The sequence below is a fragment of the Balaenoptera acutorostrata genome, chromosome 1, assembly GCF_949987535.1.
Source record: "Balaenoptera acutorostrata chromosome 1, mBalAcu1.1, whole genome shotgun sequence".
In the NCBI taxonomy this organism is placed as follows: domain Eukaryota; kingdom Metazoa; phylum Chordata; class Mammalia; order Artiodactyla; family Balaenopteridae; genus Balaenoptera; species Balaenoptera acutorostrata.
Genome location: NC_080064.1, coordinates 129,231,910 through 129,248,449, shown reverse-complemented (window position 1 = coordinate 129,248,449; position 16,540 = coordinate 129,231,910). Strand labels below are relative to the sequence as shown.

General features: G+C 37.7%; 1 protein-coding gene across 1 annotated transcript in view; it reads right to left on the bottom strand.

The window, feature by feature from the left end:
- Positions 1-16,269, bottom strand: part of LOC103007128 (lymphotactin-like) — a 100,371-nt gene extending 84,102 nt beyond the window's left edge. Inside the window, exon 1 of the mRNA XM_007172476.3 lies at positions 16,215-16,269. The gene's annotated coding sequence lies outside the window, so the exon portion shown is untranslated. The remainder of the gene's footprint in view (positions 1-16,214) is intronic.
- Positions 16,270-16,540: the final 271 nt, after the last annotated feature.

The following is a 16,540-nucleotide window of genomic DNA, read 5'->3' as shown; positions in this document are numbered from 1 at the left end:
CATCTACAGTATTTATTAGTACTCCCTAGATAATTTTTGTTACATTCATGTATTATCTGGTACTATATGTTTACTTGCCTGTGTATTTCTTTCTTTGCTCTTATTTTCTGTCACCACCTCCAAAATGTAAGCTCCATGAGGGTAAGAATTTTCTTTTCCACGCAGAGTCCTGTGTGGAGAGGCAGTGGAGATCATAACAAGAGAATCTACATGAGAACAGGGAAGGAAAGACCCCACATTAAGAACACTTATCCCCATGCTCTGCATCAGGCACTCTTCAGTCCTCTACAAGCACCATCCCTCCATCTTCAACGTGTAATAAACCTGCAAGGCGGTTTTACCACCCTTGTATAAATGAGGGAAAGTAGATTCAGAAAGGTGAGATAAGGTGCTCAGAGTTACAAAACCAGTAAACACTGAAGTTGAGTTTCAAATTTGGATCTCTCTGGCTCCAAAATCCATGATCTTCCTACTAAGCATTATAACCTGTAAAGTGCTGTGCAAATGTATGAATTATCCATCATTATTATTTCATGCTTAGATTGTACTAGAGCTATTTTAAAAGATAGTTATAAGAATAAGATAGAGCCTAGAGAACCACTTGATTTAGACTCTCAAAAATACTCAAAGTTGCACCTCAAAAGGTATTTTTAAATGAATTGCTACAGGGTAAAAGCCCATGTGTATGGAACTAGCTTAGAAAAGGGAAGCAAACAATAAGGATACACAAATATCTCTGTTGATGCAGAACTGTAAAGTGCTATCTTTTGGGGATGAGGGCCGGGGAAAGCACTAATTGAATATTTTTATAAATGCTATGGGAGATGGAGTACACATTGCAATTTCCTAATTGCCAATGAAACTAAGTATGTCTCATAGGAAAATGCCAAATTGGTGGAAACTGCAGAATGTTCTTTTCTAGCCGTGTGAAGAAGCAAAAAAAGCAGCTGGCAGAAACATAAATCAAACTACATTTACACGTTAATGGGTCCAACCATCAGTTACATCTAAGAGAGGCATCTAGGGCTTGATTAAATGGATTCTGGACACTATAACTGAGGCCAAATTTCCACCAGAGTCCTGAATATTGTTGGAGATATTAATACAGTTGATCCTTAAACAACATGCGTTTGAACTACGTGGGTGCACTTATACCTGGATTTTTTTTCAATAGTAAATAGTACAGTACTAAATGATCCACAGTTGGTTGAATCTGCGAATACGGAATCTCAGATACAGAGAAACTGCAGATGCAGAGGAACCACGTATATGGAGGGCCGACTATAAATTATACTCAGATTTTCCACTGCACAAAGGGTCTGCGCCCCTAACCCCCACGTTGTTCAAGAGTCAACAGTATATGCATGAGCTTTATAAATGACCAGGCAGCCGCATCTGGAAATTTCACTCCCCTGGAAAACAAGTGAGATCCAGAAAGCTGTAATCTAAATGACAATAGGCACAGGGTTGAGACCAGAGGAAGTCTTGACAAGGTCATAACTCTTTAGACCAGAAAATGGAAAACTAGAGAAAAACTATCTCAAAAATCTTTAAAATTGTGAAGACAGTATACCCTCAAGTCTGCAAAAACATTATCCAAGCTTCCCTGAATTCTGTTTTGCAAATCCTGTTGGTGCTGTGCTGCAGAGAGGACTGATTAAAATGTAAAAATTAAGTAGTCATTATTTCATTTATTCAACAGCCTTTAATTGAGCATGTACAGTAAGCAGGGCACTGTTCTTGGTACATGAGGCATGTATTAGTAAACAAAGACACAAAATCCCTGCCCTCCCAGAACTTACATTCTAATGAGGAGATACAGACAGTAGGAAATAAACATGATGTGTAAGAAAATTGTGTAGCATGTGTAAGTTTATAAAAATATGGGGGGAGAACAGAGCTGAGTAAGAGAGTTGGAAGTTCAGGAAAGTTGCAATTTTAAATAGATAAGGTGATATTTGAGCAAACACTTGAAGGAGATGAGAGAGTATAGCCATGGAGACATCTAGAGAAAGAATTCCAGGCAGAGTAAAGAGTCAGTGCAAAAGCCTGGGAGCAGTTGCATCTCCTTGTGCTTGAGGAGCCTAACCTGGGGTGAGGCAGGGAAAGAGCAACAGAAGTTCAGAGGAGTAATGTGGGAGTGGGAGCAATTCAGGGAAGGGGATGTATGGGTAGATTATGAACTGTAGGCTATTGTAAAGACGTTGGCTTTTATTCAGAAAAAGAAGGATTTGAGGGTACAGGAGCAATGTATTCTAGCATATGATTTTAAAGATTACTGCTGAGTTTATAAAAGGTTGAATGGGAACAAGTGAAGAAACCAAGAGGCCATCTCAATAATCCAGGTTAAAGAGGATGGTGGCTTGGATCAGATTAGCAGCAGATGGAAGTGATGAGAAGTGGTCAGATTCCGACATATCTTGAAAATGGAACCAACAAGATTTCTTAATGGATTGAATGTGGGGTGTGAGAGAAAGAGGTGACCCTAAAGTTTTTTGATCTGCCACTAGAAGGAGAGAGCTCTGTATTAACAAAGAGGATCATTTGATAAGCATGGTAACAGGCATAATGTGGAACTTACAAGTTTCACCACCCCTGAAAGCTGCTTACTCTTGGGCAAAAAGAGATTTATAGCCCTTTAGAGATGGGTCTGTGTGGGTGGATGATGGGAAATCTAGCAAAATTCTCCCCATGATTGGTTCCATGAAGTTTCCAGTACCAGCCTCTGCTGAGATTAAAAAATAATAATAATAATAACTATAATATCTGACATTTCTGAATATGAATCCTGGGTCTGACCCTTACTAACTTTGCAACCTTATGCAACTTTCTTAACCTCTCTGAATCTTAGTTACCTTGTCTGTGAAATGGGGACCTTATGAAGATTAGATAAGGGACCTTCCTGGTGGTCCAGTGGTTAGGACTTTGGGCTTCCACTGCTGGAGGTCCAGGTTCAGGTTCGATCCCTGGTCGGCGAACTAAGATCCTGCAAGCCCCGTAGCATGGCCAAAAAATAAATAAATAAGGAAATAAAGGCTAAAATTAAAATTTAAAAAAAAGAGATTAGATGAGATAATGCATGTAAAATTCTTTGCATAGTTCTTGGCACACAGTGATAATAAATATTTTTATTTTTTAATAGATGCGATGGTAGTAACATTTTTAGTACTGTATTTACTATGGCTCTCAATGCAAGAGGTGATTAAGATACACATCACAAACTAAGAACACAGGAAATCACCAACGTTAATCAAATACTGGCAGGATAATCATAGTGTTTTTGTGCTGAGACATAAAGCAACTACCTAAGCCAATCTCCAGAGAGGCTGAGCCATTTCTTTAAGCTCATAAGATACTTTATAGTAAGAAAAGGAATAGAGCCAGAAAATGTCCTTAAAGCATTAACAGGGTAAATTGAGGACAAATAAAAATTTACCTCAAGGGCTTCCCCGGTGGCACAGTGGTTAAGAATCTGCCTGCCAATGCAGGGAGCACAGGTTCGAGTCCTGGTCCTGGAAGATCCCACATGCTGCGGAGCAACTAAGCCCGTGTGCCACAACTACTGAAGCCCGCACGCCTAGAGCCCCTGCTCCGCAACAAGAGAAGCCACCACAATGAGAAGCCCACACACCACAACGAAGAGTAACCCCCGCTCACTGCAACTAGAGAAAGCCCGCGCGCAGCAACAAAAGACCCAACTCAGCCAAAAATAAATAAATAAATAGATAGATAGATAGATAAATAAACAAACTTACTTTTAAAAATTTACATCAAAACTTATCACCTCAAAAAGGTGTAAGGGAGTTGGATACAAGATAAAAATATAAAGAGATTAAGAAAGCTTAAGGTGAACTCATAACTGGCAGGTACATGAGAAAATCAAGGAAACTAGAGGGTTGTTGGACACATACCCATTCACTCATTCTGGGTTTGTCATCAGGGAGGACACTATAGTTGGCCCACAAACAGGCTAACTCTGATCCAGATAATAACGGTGGTCTAGCACACAGCTGGGTCTGTTTCCTAGGGACCCTGGGGACCTGGGTCCCTGCAGCTTAAGAAGATTCCAGCTATAAAGTTCACTTGGGACGTTTCAGGAAGGTAGCATGGAGGAGTGGAATGTAGACCTGGATTTGGAAAAAGTTCATGCTCATGCGCCTCCCCATTAGAGAGAGGGCAAACATTTCAGGCTGTGGGTCTTTGGAAGAGATTCAGGCTCTGTGCAGACATAGAGTATAGTGGTCTAGACCAGAAGCACTATCTGTGGTTCCACGGGCAAGTCACTTAACTGAAAACTTTCATTTGATAGATGGAGAAGTCAACACCAGCCCAGTGAGGTACATGAAGAGGTGCAGCAGGGTTTGAACTGAGCAGGGGTCAATCCAACTCAATTATATTTGACACGTTCATTGATTGCTCTGTTAGCTGCCAGGAACTCCATAATGAACCAGACAGACATGGCTCCTGCCCTCACCTAATTTATAACCTGTCTGGAGAGGGATACAAACAGGCAACTTCAGTGTGACAAGGTAAGTACTCTCATAAAGAGGAAAACCCAGGACAAGTAAAAATTTATATGGAAGCTTTTTATTGTAAAATATGAGAGACAGACTGTAATCAACAAAGAAACATGGAGAAACAGAAGAAAGAGAGCCATAGAGGGAGGGTACTATGGGGGCATCTAAGAGGAGCAGTTAGCCCAGTCTTTTACAAAAGCTTCCTGGAGGAAGTGACAGAAAAGCTGAGATCTAAACAAACATGAGTTTCCAGAGTACTTTGTTGAAGCACCTGTTATTAGTTATTTGATTTTTATTGGCTACCTACAGTTGTTTCCAGGAATTACAAGAGACTAGAAAATAAAATGCAGTGGAGTGGGGGAATGTAAGAAACAAAATCCGACTAATTTTATGTCTACTCTTCCCATAGACACTGACTTGACAAATAATACAGACACATATGACTCAAGCTGCTCCACAAACTCCACTTCCAGATTACATCACTGCCACAATACAGAACTTTAAGCAAGGTTGTACAAAAAAAAAAAAAAAATACAAATCATATGATACATGATATATGTCACACATATATATTGAATATACAAAGCACCTTACAAGTAATATAGATAATAAACTCAATAAAATAGTATGCAAAGACGTGTTACATTGCAATCATTCTGAACTAAGTGAAATTTCAAGAAAAAAGACAGATAGGTAATCTGACTGCCCCAAGGAATGATTTATATTTTTGATTTTGATGAAATCTCATCAAGAAAAAGGTGCTATAACGTTGTCTATTACTCTAATTTTTGCCAACACAGGCTATTTTTTTCCCACACACACACACTGTATTTTATTTTTACAAGAGATAAATAAACTGACACCAAGCATTGTAAATGGATGACCACAACAAAAGCAACAATGATTGCAATTACCAAACACGAAACACACTCATACTATGTCATAATATTGACATTCAGTCCAGTAATCCTCCACTGTAATGGCTCCTTTACTTTGCAGTGAAAATTGATGTGTATATTTTTTGCCTCTGAGTCCTTGTGGGATTTTTTTTATTTATTCAAACAGAAAGTCACAAAAATTATAGTCATCCTCATCAGTTCACTCAGTCCCATGTAATTAATTTTTTTTTCATCTTGATCTTTTGTTAGCACTTTTATGAATTCATCAGTTTTCCATTAGAGTTCTGAAAATGCTTATTCATTCAGTTCAGCAGTATAGTCAGTTACCAGAAACCTGTACTTGTCAGAGTCTTTTCCATGAATTCCTTGCAGATGAAACCCTTTTATAGGAACATTTTTGCAAAAGCATCAGAGCACACCCAGAACTGTCTGTAAATGACAAAAGACTTAAAAATGACCACGGTTAAAGATTTGATGAAAGTTCATAATAATGCAATTGACAAGGAAATTTAGTTATTTCTGAGATATACATTTTAAAGTAATAACTAGAATTATGACTTTATATTCAGAGGTTCAGCCTGCATTTATTGACAGCCAGAAGCATTTCCTCAATCGTGAATTTGCTCTGAAATCTTACACCTTCTGGATTATTTCTTGTGCCAGGCATATTAGATTAATTGGAGCAAAACAGGAAGTGATTGTTCATTACATATCTCCAAATTACTTCATTTCTGATTAATAACCAAATTCCCACAAGTTATATTAATTATTGCTTCAACATTCTACATATGTGATGAGGAAAAGTTGTTAATTTATTACTTTTGGGACATTTATTCCAACCACGGTTTGGAACTACAGTAAACGTCCATTAACTGAATCTTTTGAGAATATGATCTCTTAGCTAATGGATCTTTCTGATGAACTGAGCAATTGCCACTTTTCAGAATGTCCTAAAGAACATGAGAGTTTTGTGAGATGTAATAAGTGTTCTACCAGTAAAAGAAGGAGGAAGGAAGAGGAGAAGGAGGAGGGAGGAGAGAGTAGAGGAGGATAAGAAGAGAAGGGTGGAACATGGAGGGGAGGAGGAAGAAAAGAAAGATGGAAAGAAAGTTGAGTCGAGGGATACTTTCACACTCAAATAAATTTGAGAAGCAACATTTCCTACCTTATGGAACTAAGGATATTTTTTTTCTCAAGACCTCTACTAGTATAGACCATTACATTTTATGGAATGAAGTTTAAGAAATGTAGTTCTAGGCTATTTCTTGTGCCAGGAATAGTGAGTTGCTCTATTTTCCATAGCTCTTTAAACGTGTTTTACTGCACTTCAATTATTTGCTTCCACAAAGTCTTTCCTATTAATGCCCACTCTGTTGGAGATCTGTTACCCATCCCCAGTGCCTTTTGGAGTACTTGGCAAAAGGAAGTAATCAATAAATCTTTGCTTTACACATAGTAGGTGTTCAATAAATATTTGTTGAACTAACAAATAAACAGTTTGTACAGTACATTAAATATATTTTAATGAGAGCCTCCGTGAGCCTCAGTTTCCTCCTCTGTAGAAGAGAGAGTTTTGTCTAGTAATCTCTAAAGGTTCTTGCAGCCCTAATCTTGATTCTGTGACTTCTCAGTGGCTCAGGGCCACCACACTGAATAGCATCATCCTACAGAATTACAAGGAGACTATTGAAGAGGTTGATAATTAGCATTAATCATCTACAATTAAAGAACTTGCCTCAGAAATATCTCCTCAAAAGAATTATCTGGTATCAGTTTGTTCTTTTGCCTCTTCTTCTCAGAGGCCATGTAAAAGTATTCTGGGTTACCAAGGGTTATGCTTTGTTTCATGTTAAGCCATCAGTTTTTACTATAAAATGCATTTTGTTACAGTAAACAAAGTCTAGAGGTTTTCCCATAATGATTTAACATTTCCATCCTAACAGGCTGTGGAACTCATTGAGAAGGGTGCTTAATATTTAGTTATTCACAGTGATTTTCTGCTAGGAATGATCAACTGAATAGCTTTTCTGATTTTTTTCCAATAAAAATTTTCTCTCCAACCCACTGAATTACTTCATATATTTTGTCAATCTTATTTATCATTATAATATAACTGATTGAGGGTTTATTTTCCTATTCTTAAATCAAAGCAACAGCATGGTTTCTGAGGATGAAAAAATGCCCATCCAATTTAATCCTAGATGTGCTAGAGAGATCTAATTTGCAAAATATAAAATAATAATATGAATATTTTATATTCAGACAACATACTACTACCCAGAGGTTTAATGATTTATAAGATTGTCTATTATCGCCTTTAGTGGAACATCTCTTCTAAAGCAGCCAAAGTATTTTGGACACAACTTTCCCATTAATCATATCCCCCAAGGAAATAAATGGGTTGAACACACCATGTTCACCAAATCACCAAAGTGATTTTTCAAGGTTACCCAAGGTCTCACCATGTAAGTGGTTTGGAAAGAAAGAGAGGCCTGGCTTCTAGCCAGCCTGGAGAGTTTGTTCTCCCCAGTACTTAGTTTTATTCAAAGTACAAGAGCAAGCAATTTAATATAGGTATCGCCAATACATCATCCATATGAAGGATGGTACAGCAATATTAATATGCAAATAGCTGAATATAAAGTATCTTTTCTTACTAAGCACAGTGCTCCCTGTTTCTCAGAAAAATTTATGTCTATATGAAAGGAGAATAAAATTGCAAAGGATAGTATGTTGCTCATTAATTTATATTCATTAAAATATGAAGGGGAAGATGTAGCTGTATTCCACGTTTAGGAATAACCCTTAGAGTTTGGGAAGAAAGAAGAAGAAAATAAATGTCCCCATAGGCATATTGTATCAATACTCTTTCCCCAAATACTCAGTCTCCAAAGGGTTTAAAGTTCTGAGGAAAATGTCAGATAAGCGGCTGAAAGGTGATCCTACAAAACTTCAGTAATTCACCCTGCATCATTTCCTCCTCTCTCTTAGATTGAAAGCATTAATTATTAGAATCATGCATGTAGGTTTCCCTCCAGATGCCAATGAGCTGGTGAGTAGAAATGGATGCTATGATATGCTATAATTAGTTGACCATCTAGAGTCTATTCCCCACATACAGAGAGGAGTAGAATCCAGCTCCTACTTTTCCCCAAAGCTCTCTGTAGACTTCATTGCCTCCTTTCTGCACAAGGAAAGAAAGTATTAAATCAGAAAACGTTCCCTTGGGCTTCCACATGCATGTAGAACAAGCTCCCAAATATGGCTGCTCCCAGCGTCTGTGTCCCCAACTGTCCACCCAAGCCTCTCTGGGAGACTCTCCAACACCAGAAGGCCATTTAGGAATGAGGTTGAACACATTAAGCCCCACTTTCTTACCTGACTGCTATAAAAAGAATGGGTTAATTTCCATTCACATATTACCCATGTGATCTCTGAAGCCACAGATTTAGGCAGCTGAACTCTGAGTTATCCTGTACAAAACATTCAAGTGAAGTAAAGAAATAAAATTCCTGCGAAGCCTAAGCTCTCTCTTCCCATCAAATTGTGTGGCTGACAGGGTCTTGGTGCTCCTGCCGGGTGTTAGGCCTGAGCATCGGAGGTGGGAGAGCCCAGTTCAGGACATTGTTCCACCAGAGACCTCCTGGCCCCATGTAATATCAAATGGCAAAAGAGCTCCCAGAGATCTCCATCTCAATGCTAAGACCCAGCTCCATTCAATGACCAGCAAACTAAAATGATGGACACTCTGTCCCACACAACTAGCAAGACAGGAACACAATGCCACCCATCAGTAGAGAGGCTGCCAAAAATCATACTAAGTTCACAGACACCCCAAAACACACCATCAGATGTGGTCCTGCCCACCAGAAAGAAAAGATCCAGTCTCATCCACCAGAACACAGACACCAGTCCCCTCCACCAGGAAGCCTACACAACCCACTGAACCAAACTTACCCACTAGGAGAAGACACCAAAAACAATGGGAACTACAAAGCTGCCACCTGTGAAAAGGAGACCCCCAAACACAGTAAGTTAAGCAAAATGAGAAGACAGAGAAATACACAGCAGATGAAGGAGCAAGGTAAAACCCACCAGACCAAACAAATGAAGATGAAATAGACAGTCTACTTGAAAAAGAATTGAGAGTAATGATAGTAAAGATGATCCAAAATCTTGGAAATAGAATGGAGAAAATACAAGAAACATTTAACAAGGATATGGCAGAACTAAAGAGTAAACAAACAATGATGAACAACAAAATAAATGAAATTAAAAATTCTCTAGAAGGAATCAATAACAGAATAACTGAGGCAGAAGAACGGATAAGTGACCTGGAAGATAAAATATTGGAAATAACTACCACAAAACAGAAAAAAGAAAAAAGAATGAAAAGAATGGAGGATATGCTCAGAGACCTCTGGGACAACATTAAACGCACCAACATTCAAATTATAGGGGTCCCAGAAGAAGAAAAGAAAAAGAAAGAGACTGAGAAAATATTTGAAGAGATTTTCATTGAAAATTTCCCTAATATGGGAAATGAAATAGTCGATCAAGTCCAAATCCAAGGAGAAACATGCCAAGACACATATTAATCAAACTATCAAAAATTAAATACAAAGAAAAAATATTAAAAGCAGCAAAGGAAAAGCAACAAATAACATACAAGGGAATCCCCATAAGGTTAACAGCTGATCTATCAGCAGAAACTCTGCAAGCCAGAAAGGAGTGACTTGAAGAGAAAAACCTACAACCAAGATTACTCTACCCAGCAAGGATCTCATTCAGATTCAATGGAGAAATTAAAACCTTTACAGACAAGCAAGAGCTAAGAGAATTCAGGGCCACAAAACCAACTTTACAAGGCTAAAGGAACTTCTCTAGGCAGGAAACACAAGAGAAGGAAAAGACCTATAATAACAAACCCAAAACAATTAAGAAAATGGTAATAGGAACATGCATATCGATAACTACCTTAAATGTAAATGGATTAAATGCTCCAACCAAAAGACACAGACTGGCTGAATGGATACAAAAACAAGACCTGTATATATGCTGTCTACAAGAGACCCACTTCAGACCTAGGGACACATACAGACTTAAAGTGAGGGCATGGAAAAAGATACTCCATGCAAATGGGAAAAAAATGAAAGCTGAAGTAGCAATTCTCATATCAGACAAAATAAACTTTAAAATAAAGAATATTACAAGAGACAAAGAAGGACACTACACAATGATCAAGGATCAATCCAGGAAGAAGATATAACAATTGTACATATTTATGCACTCAACAGAGGAGCACCTCAATACATAGGGCAAATGCTAACAGCCATAAAAGGGGAAATCAACAGTAACACAATAATAGTAGGGGACTTTAACACCCCACTTTCACCAATGGACAGATCATCCAAAATGGAAGTAAATAAGGAAACACAAGCTTTAAAAGATACAGTAGGGCTTCCCTGGTGGCGCAGTGGTTGAGAATCTGCCTGCCAATGCAGGGGACACGGATTTGAGCCCTGGTCTGGGAAGATCTCACATGCCACGGAACAACTAGGCCCGTGAGCCACAACTACTGAGCCTGCGCATCTGGAGCCTGTGCTCTGCAACAAGAGAGGCCGTGATAGTAAGAGGCCCATGCACCGCGATGAAGAGTGTCCCCCACTTGCTGCAACTAGAGAAAGCCCTCTCACAGAAACGAAGACCCAACAGAGGCAAAAGTAAAAAATAATAATAATAAATAAATAAATAAATTTTTTTAAAAAAGATACATTAAACAAGATGGACTTAATTGATATTTATAGGACATTCCATCCAAAAACAAAAGAATACACTTTCTTCTCAAATGCTCATGGAACATTCTCCAGGAATATCATATCTTGGGTCGTAAATCAAGCCGTGGTAAATTTAAGAAAATTGAAATCATATCAAGTATCTTTTCCGACCACAACGCTATGAGACTAGATATCAATTACAGGAAAAAATCTGTAAAAAATACAAATGCATGGAGGCTAAACAATGCACTACTTAGTAACCAAGAGATCACTGAAGAAATCAAAGAGGAAATCAAAAAATACCTAGAAACAAATGATAATGAAAACACAATGACTCAAAACCTATGGGATGCAGCAAAAGTAGTTCTAAGAGGGAAGTTTATAGCAATACAATCCTACCTCATGAAACAAGAAACACCTCAAATAAACAACCTAAACTTACACCTAAAACAATTAGAGAAAGAAGAACAAAAAAAAATAACCCAAAGGTAGCAGAAGGAAAGAAATCATAAAGATCAGGTCAGAAATAAATGAAAAGGAAATGAAGGAATCAACAGCAAAGATCAATAAAACTAAAAGCTGGTTCTTTGAGAGGATAAACAAAACTGATAAAACATTAGCCAGACTCATCAAGAAAAAAAGAGAGAAGACTCAAATCAATAGAATTAGAAATGAAAAAGAAGTAACAACTGACACTGAAGAAATAAAAAGGATTATGAGAGATTACTACAAGCAACTATATGCCAATAAAATGGACAACCTGGAAGAAATGGACAAATTCTTAGAAAAGCACAACCTTCTGAGAATGAACCAGGAAGAAATAGAAAATATAAACAGACCAATCACAAGCACTGAAATTGAGACTGTGATTAAAAATCTTCCAGCAAACAAAGCCCAGGACCAGATGGTTTCACAAGTGAATTCTATCAAACATTTAGAGAAGAGTTAACACCTATCCTTCTCAAACTCTTCCAAAATATAGCAGAGGGAGGAACACTCCCAAACTCATTCCATGAGGCCACCATCACCCTGATACCAAAACCAGAAAAATATGTCACAAAGAAAGAAAACTACAAGCCAATATCACTGATGAACATAGATGCAAAAATTCTCAACAAAATATTAGCAAACAGAATCCAACAGCATATTAAAAGGACCATAAACCATGATCAAGTGGGGTTTATCCCAGGACTGCAAAGATTCTACAATATATGCAAATCAATCAATGTGATACACCATATTAACAAATTGAAGAATAAAAACCATATGATCATCTCAATAGATGCAGAAAAAGCTTTCAACAAAATTCAACACCCATTTATGATAAAAACCCTCCAAAAGTGGGCATAGAGGGAAATTACCTCAACATAATAAAGGCTGTATATGACAAACCCACAGCCAACAACATTCTCAGTGGTGAAAAACTGAAACCGTTTCCACTAAGATCACGAACAAGACAAGGTTGCCCACTCTCACCACTATTATTCAACATAGTTTTGGAAGTTTTAGCCACAGCAATCAGAGAAGAAAAAGAAATAAAAGGAATCCAAATCAGAAAAGAAGAAGTAAAACTGTCACTGTTTGCAGATGACATGATACTACACATAGAGAATCCTAAAGATGCTACCAGAAAACTACTAGAGCTAATCAATGAATGTGGTAAAGTAGCAGGATATAAAAGTAATGCACAGAAATCTCTTGCATTCCTATACATTATTGATGAAATATCTGAAAGAAAAGTTAAGGAAACACTCCCATTTACCATTACAACAAAAGGAACAAAATACCTAGGAATAAACCTACTTAAGGAGACAAAAGACCTGTATGCAGAAAACTATAAGATACTGATGAAAGAAATTAAAGATAACACAAACAGATGGAGAGATATAACGTGTTCTTGGATTGGAAGAATCAACATTGTGAAAATGACTGTACTACCCAAAGGAATCTACAGATTCAATGCAATCCCTGTCAAACTACCAATGGCATTTTTCACAGAACTAGAACAAAAAATTTCACAATTTGTATGGAAACAAAAAAGACCTCGAATAGCCAAAGCAAACTTGAAAAAGAAAAATGGACCTGGAGGAATCAGGCTCCCTGACTTCAGACTATACTATAAAGCTACAGTAATCAAGACAGTATGGTACTGGCACAAGAACAGAAATATAGATCAATGGAACAGGATAGAAAGCCCAGAGATAAACCCACAGACATATGTTCACCTAATCTTTGATAAAAGAGGCAAGAATATACAATGGAAAAAAGACAACCCCCTCAGTAAGTGGTGCTGGGAAAACTGGACAGCTACATGTAAAATAATGAAACTAGAACACTCCCTAACACCATACACAAAAATAAATTCAAAATGGATTAAAGACCTAAATGTAAGACCAGACACTTTAAAACTCTTAGAGGAAAACATAGGCCGAACACTCTTTGACATAAATCACAGCAACATCTTTTGTGACCAACCGTCTAGAGAAATGGAAATTAAAACAAAAATAAACAAATGGGACCTAATGAAACTTAAAAGCTTTTGCACAGCAAGGAAACCATAAACAAGACAAAAAGACAACCCTCAGAATGGGAGAAAATATTTGCAAACAAAGAAACAGACACAGGATTAATCTCCAAAATATACAAGCAGCTCATGAAGCTCAATATCAAAAAAACAAACAACCCAATCCAAAAATGGGCAGAAGACCTAAATACACATTTCTCCAAAGAAGACACACAAATTGCTAACAAACACATGAAAGAATGCTCAACATCACTAATCATTAGAGAAATGCAAATCAAAACTACAATGAGGTATCACCTCACACCGGTCAGAATGGCCATCATCAAAATATCTACAAACAATAAATGCTGGAGAAGGTGTGGAGAAAAGGGAACCCTCTTGCACTGTTGGTGCGAATGTAAATTGATACAGCCACTATGGAGAACAGTATGGAGGTTCCTTAAAAAACTCAAAATAGAAGTACCATAGGACCCAGCAATCCCACTACTGGGCATACACCCTGAGAAAACCATAATTCAAAAAGAGTCATGTACCACAATGTTCATTGCAGCTCTATTTACAGTAGCCAGGACAAGGAAGCAACCTAAGTGTCCATCGACAGATGAATGGATAAAGATGTGGCACATATATACAATGGAATATTACTCAGCCATAAAAAGAAATGAAATTGAGTTATTTGTAGTGAGGTGGATGAACCTAGAGACTGTCATAGAGTGAAGTAAGTCAGAAAGAGGAAATCAAATACTGTATGCTAACACATATATATGGAATCTAAAAAAAAAAAAAAAAGGTTCTGAAGAACCTAGGGGCAGGACAGGAATAAAGACGCAGACATAAAGAATGGGCTGGAGGACATGGGGAAGGGGAAGTGTAAGCTGGGATGAAGTCAGAGAGTGGCATGGACATATATACACTACCAAATGCACAATAGATAGCTAGTGGGAAGCAGCCACATAGCACAGGGAGATCAGTTCAGTGCTTTGTGACCACCTAGAGGGGTGGGATAGGGAGGGTGGGAGGGTGACGCAAGAGGGAGGGGATATGGGGATATATGTGTATATATAGCTGATTCACTTTGTTATACAGCAGAAACTAACACACAATTGTAAAGCAATTATACTCCAATAAAGGTGTTAAAAAAAAAAGAAAGGAAAGAAAGAGAGAAAACGTTCCCCTGAGTCCTTGGAATAGGTGAAGTCTTTGGTCTTATTACCCAGGTGAGGAAAGTAGAATAGAGAAACCAAGAGCACTCATCTAAACATGGGCAAAGCTGGATTAAGTTTTTATTATTCCTAAAAACAATGAAAAGAACTACAACCCACATCTATTTAGCCCTTCACCATTTCTAAAACACTTTCCATCCATTTTCTCATTTGATCCTCACAACAATCCTATGAGATAAGTAAAAAGGATATTTTTTCTAACTTTTAATTTATGAAAATTAAAAACATACAGAGAAGTAGATAGAATAGTGTTAATAACCCAAATATCCATCTCCTGGATTCCACAATATGAACATGTTGGTATATATCTACATCTTTTTTCTTACTGAATTATTTTAGCAAATTATAAGCAACATGGGATTTAACCTTTCACACATAACAAAATTAATAATAACTCTCCAATATCATTTCATATCTAGTTCGTAATCAGAATAGTCCCAGGTGTAAGATGAGTATTATTTTCTCATTTTGCAGATGTAACTTTCTTCACATAACAAAATGAACCAACAGGCTCGAGGACACATAGATAATAAAAAATTAATCTGAGAACTCAGGTTTTGAACTTCTGATTTCTTGGTCTCTATTCTTCTCACTTTGAAGCAAAGTTCCATAGAGATACTCTCAATTGGAAGAAGACAGAAAAGCCACACAGACCTCTGTGAAATATTTGAGCAGGGGTGTCCTTAATAAAATGTATGAATATGTGAGATTTATCTCCAACAATCTCTTATATTATTTTTAGTGGCTCTTCTCATTCCCTGTAGTGTTGTGTTTGCCCTCCCTCAACCCACCCCTCATTGTCCCTAACTCAAATCCCAGTCAATACTCCCTCTGATACGCTCGCTGCCTAAGTGCCTCATCCATACCTCTCTGTCCCCATCCACAGGGCCAATACCATCTTGCAGTCAGCAAACATCTTAAGAGGGCCTGATAGACTCATCTCTCTGAGATAAGTTATTAGTCATCATTACCGACACCATGAGCCCCTCTGAGTATTCCTGGAATGCTATAGAGATGGCAGTATTTTGCCTCATGGAATCTTAAGAAATTATACTGATGTCATGATTCTTGCAGCATCATGAGCATTGGTAATGCATTCCTGCTTAGCTCAAAGGTTTTACATCCAATTTATACAATTTCCCCATCTCTCCAAGAAAAAAGTTCCCCTCCCATTTAAATGTTTTACCATCTTCTCCCACTTTCAGCCCCTTCCCCTCACCACAACTATTACACATGTAATCAATGGTAGACTCAGTTTGCCACTCAAGCTTTACCTCTAGCTTGCAAATGTTTGCGTTTCCTTCTTCTGGGTTCTTGGCATCTTTTGACAAGACCTGTCAATGACTACTGAAAATTTTCCAGATGGGTGTGGGTACGTTCCAAATCATAACATCAAAGGTATGTCTTGGCTCTACTCACTTGTTTAGTCTAAATGGAGCAGACAAATACAAAAAATTATATAAATTGTATGTGTCACCCAAGGGAAAGAATGCAGAACATTCTAAGATAAAAAGAAATTCTGGTCATTATCAGGCTACTCTGGAAATGTGATAAGACAAAGCCATGTCATGTTGCCAAGTCCTGGAGAACAAGGGAGGAG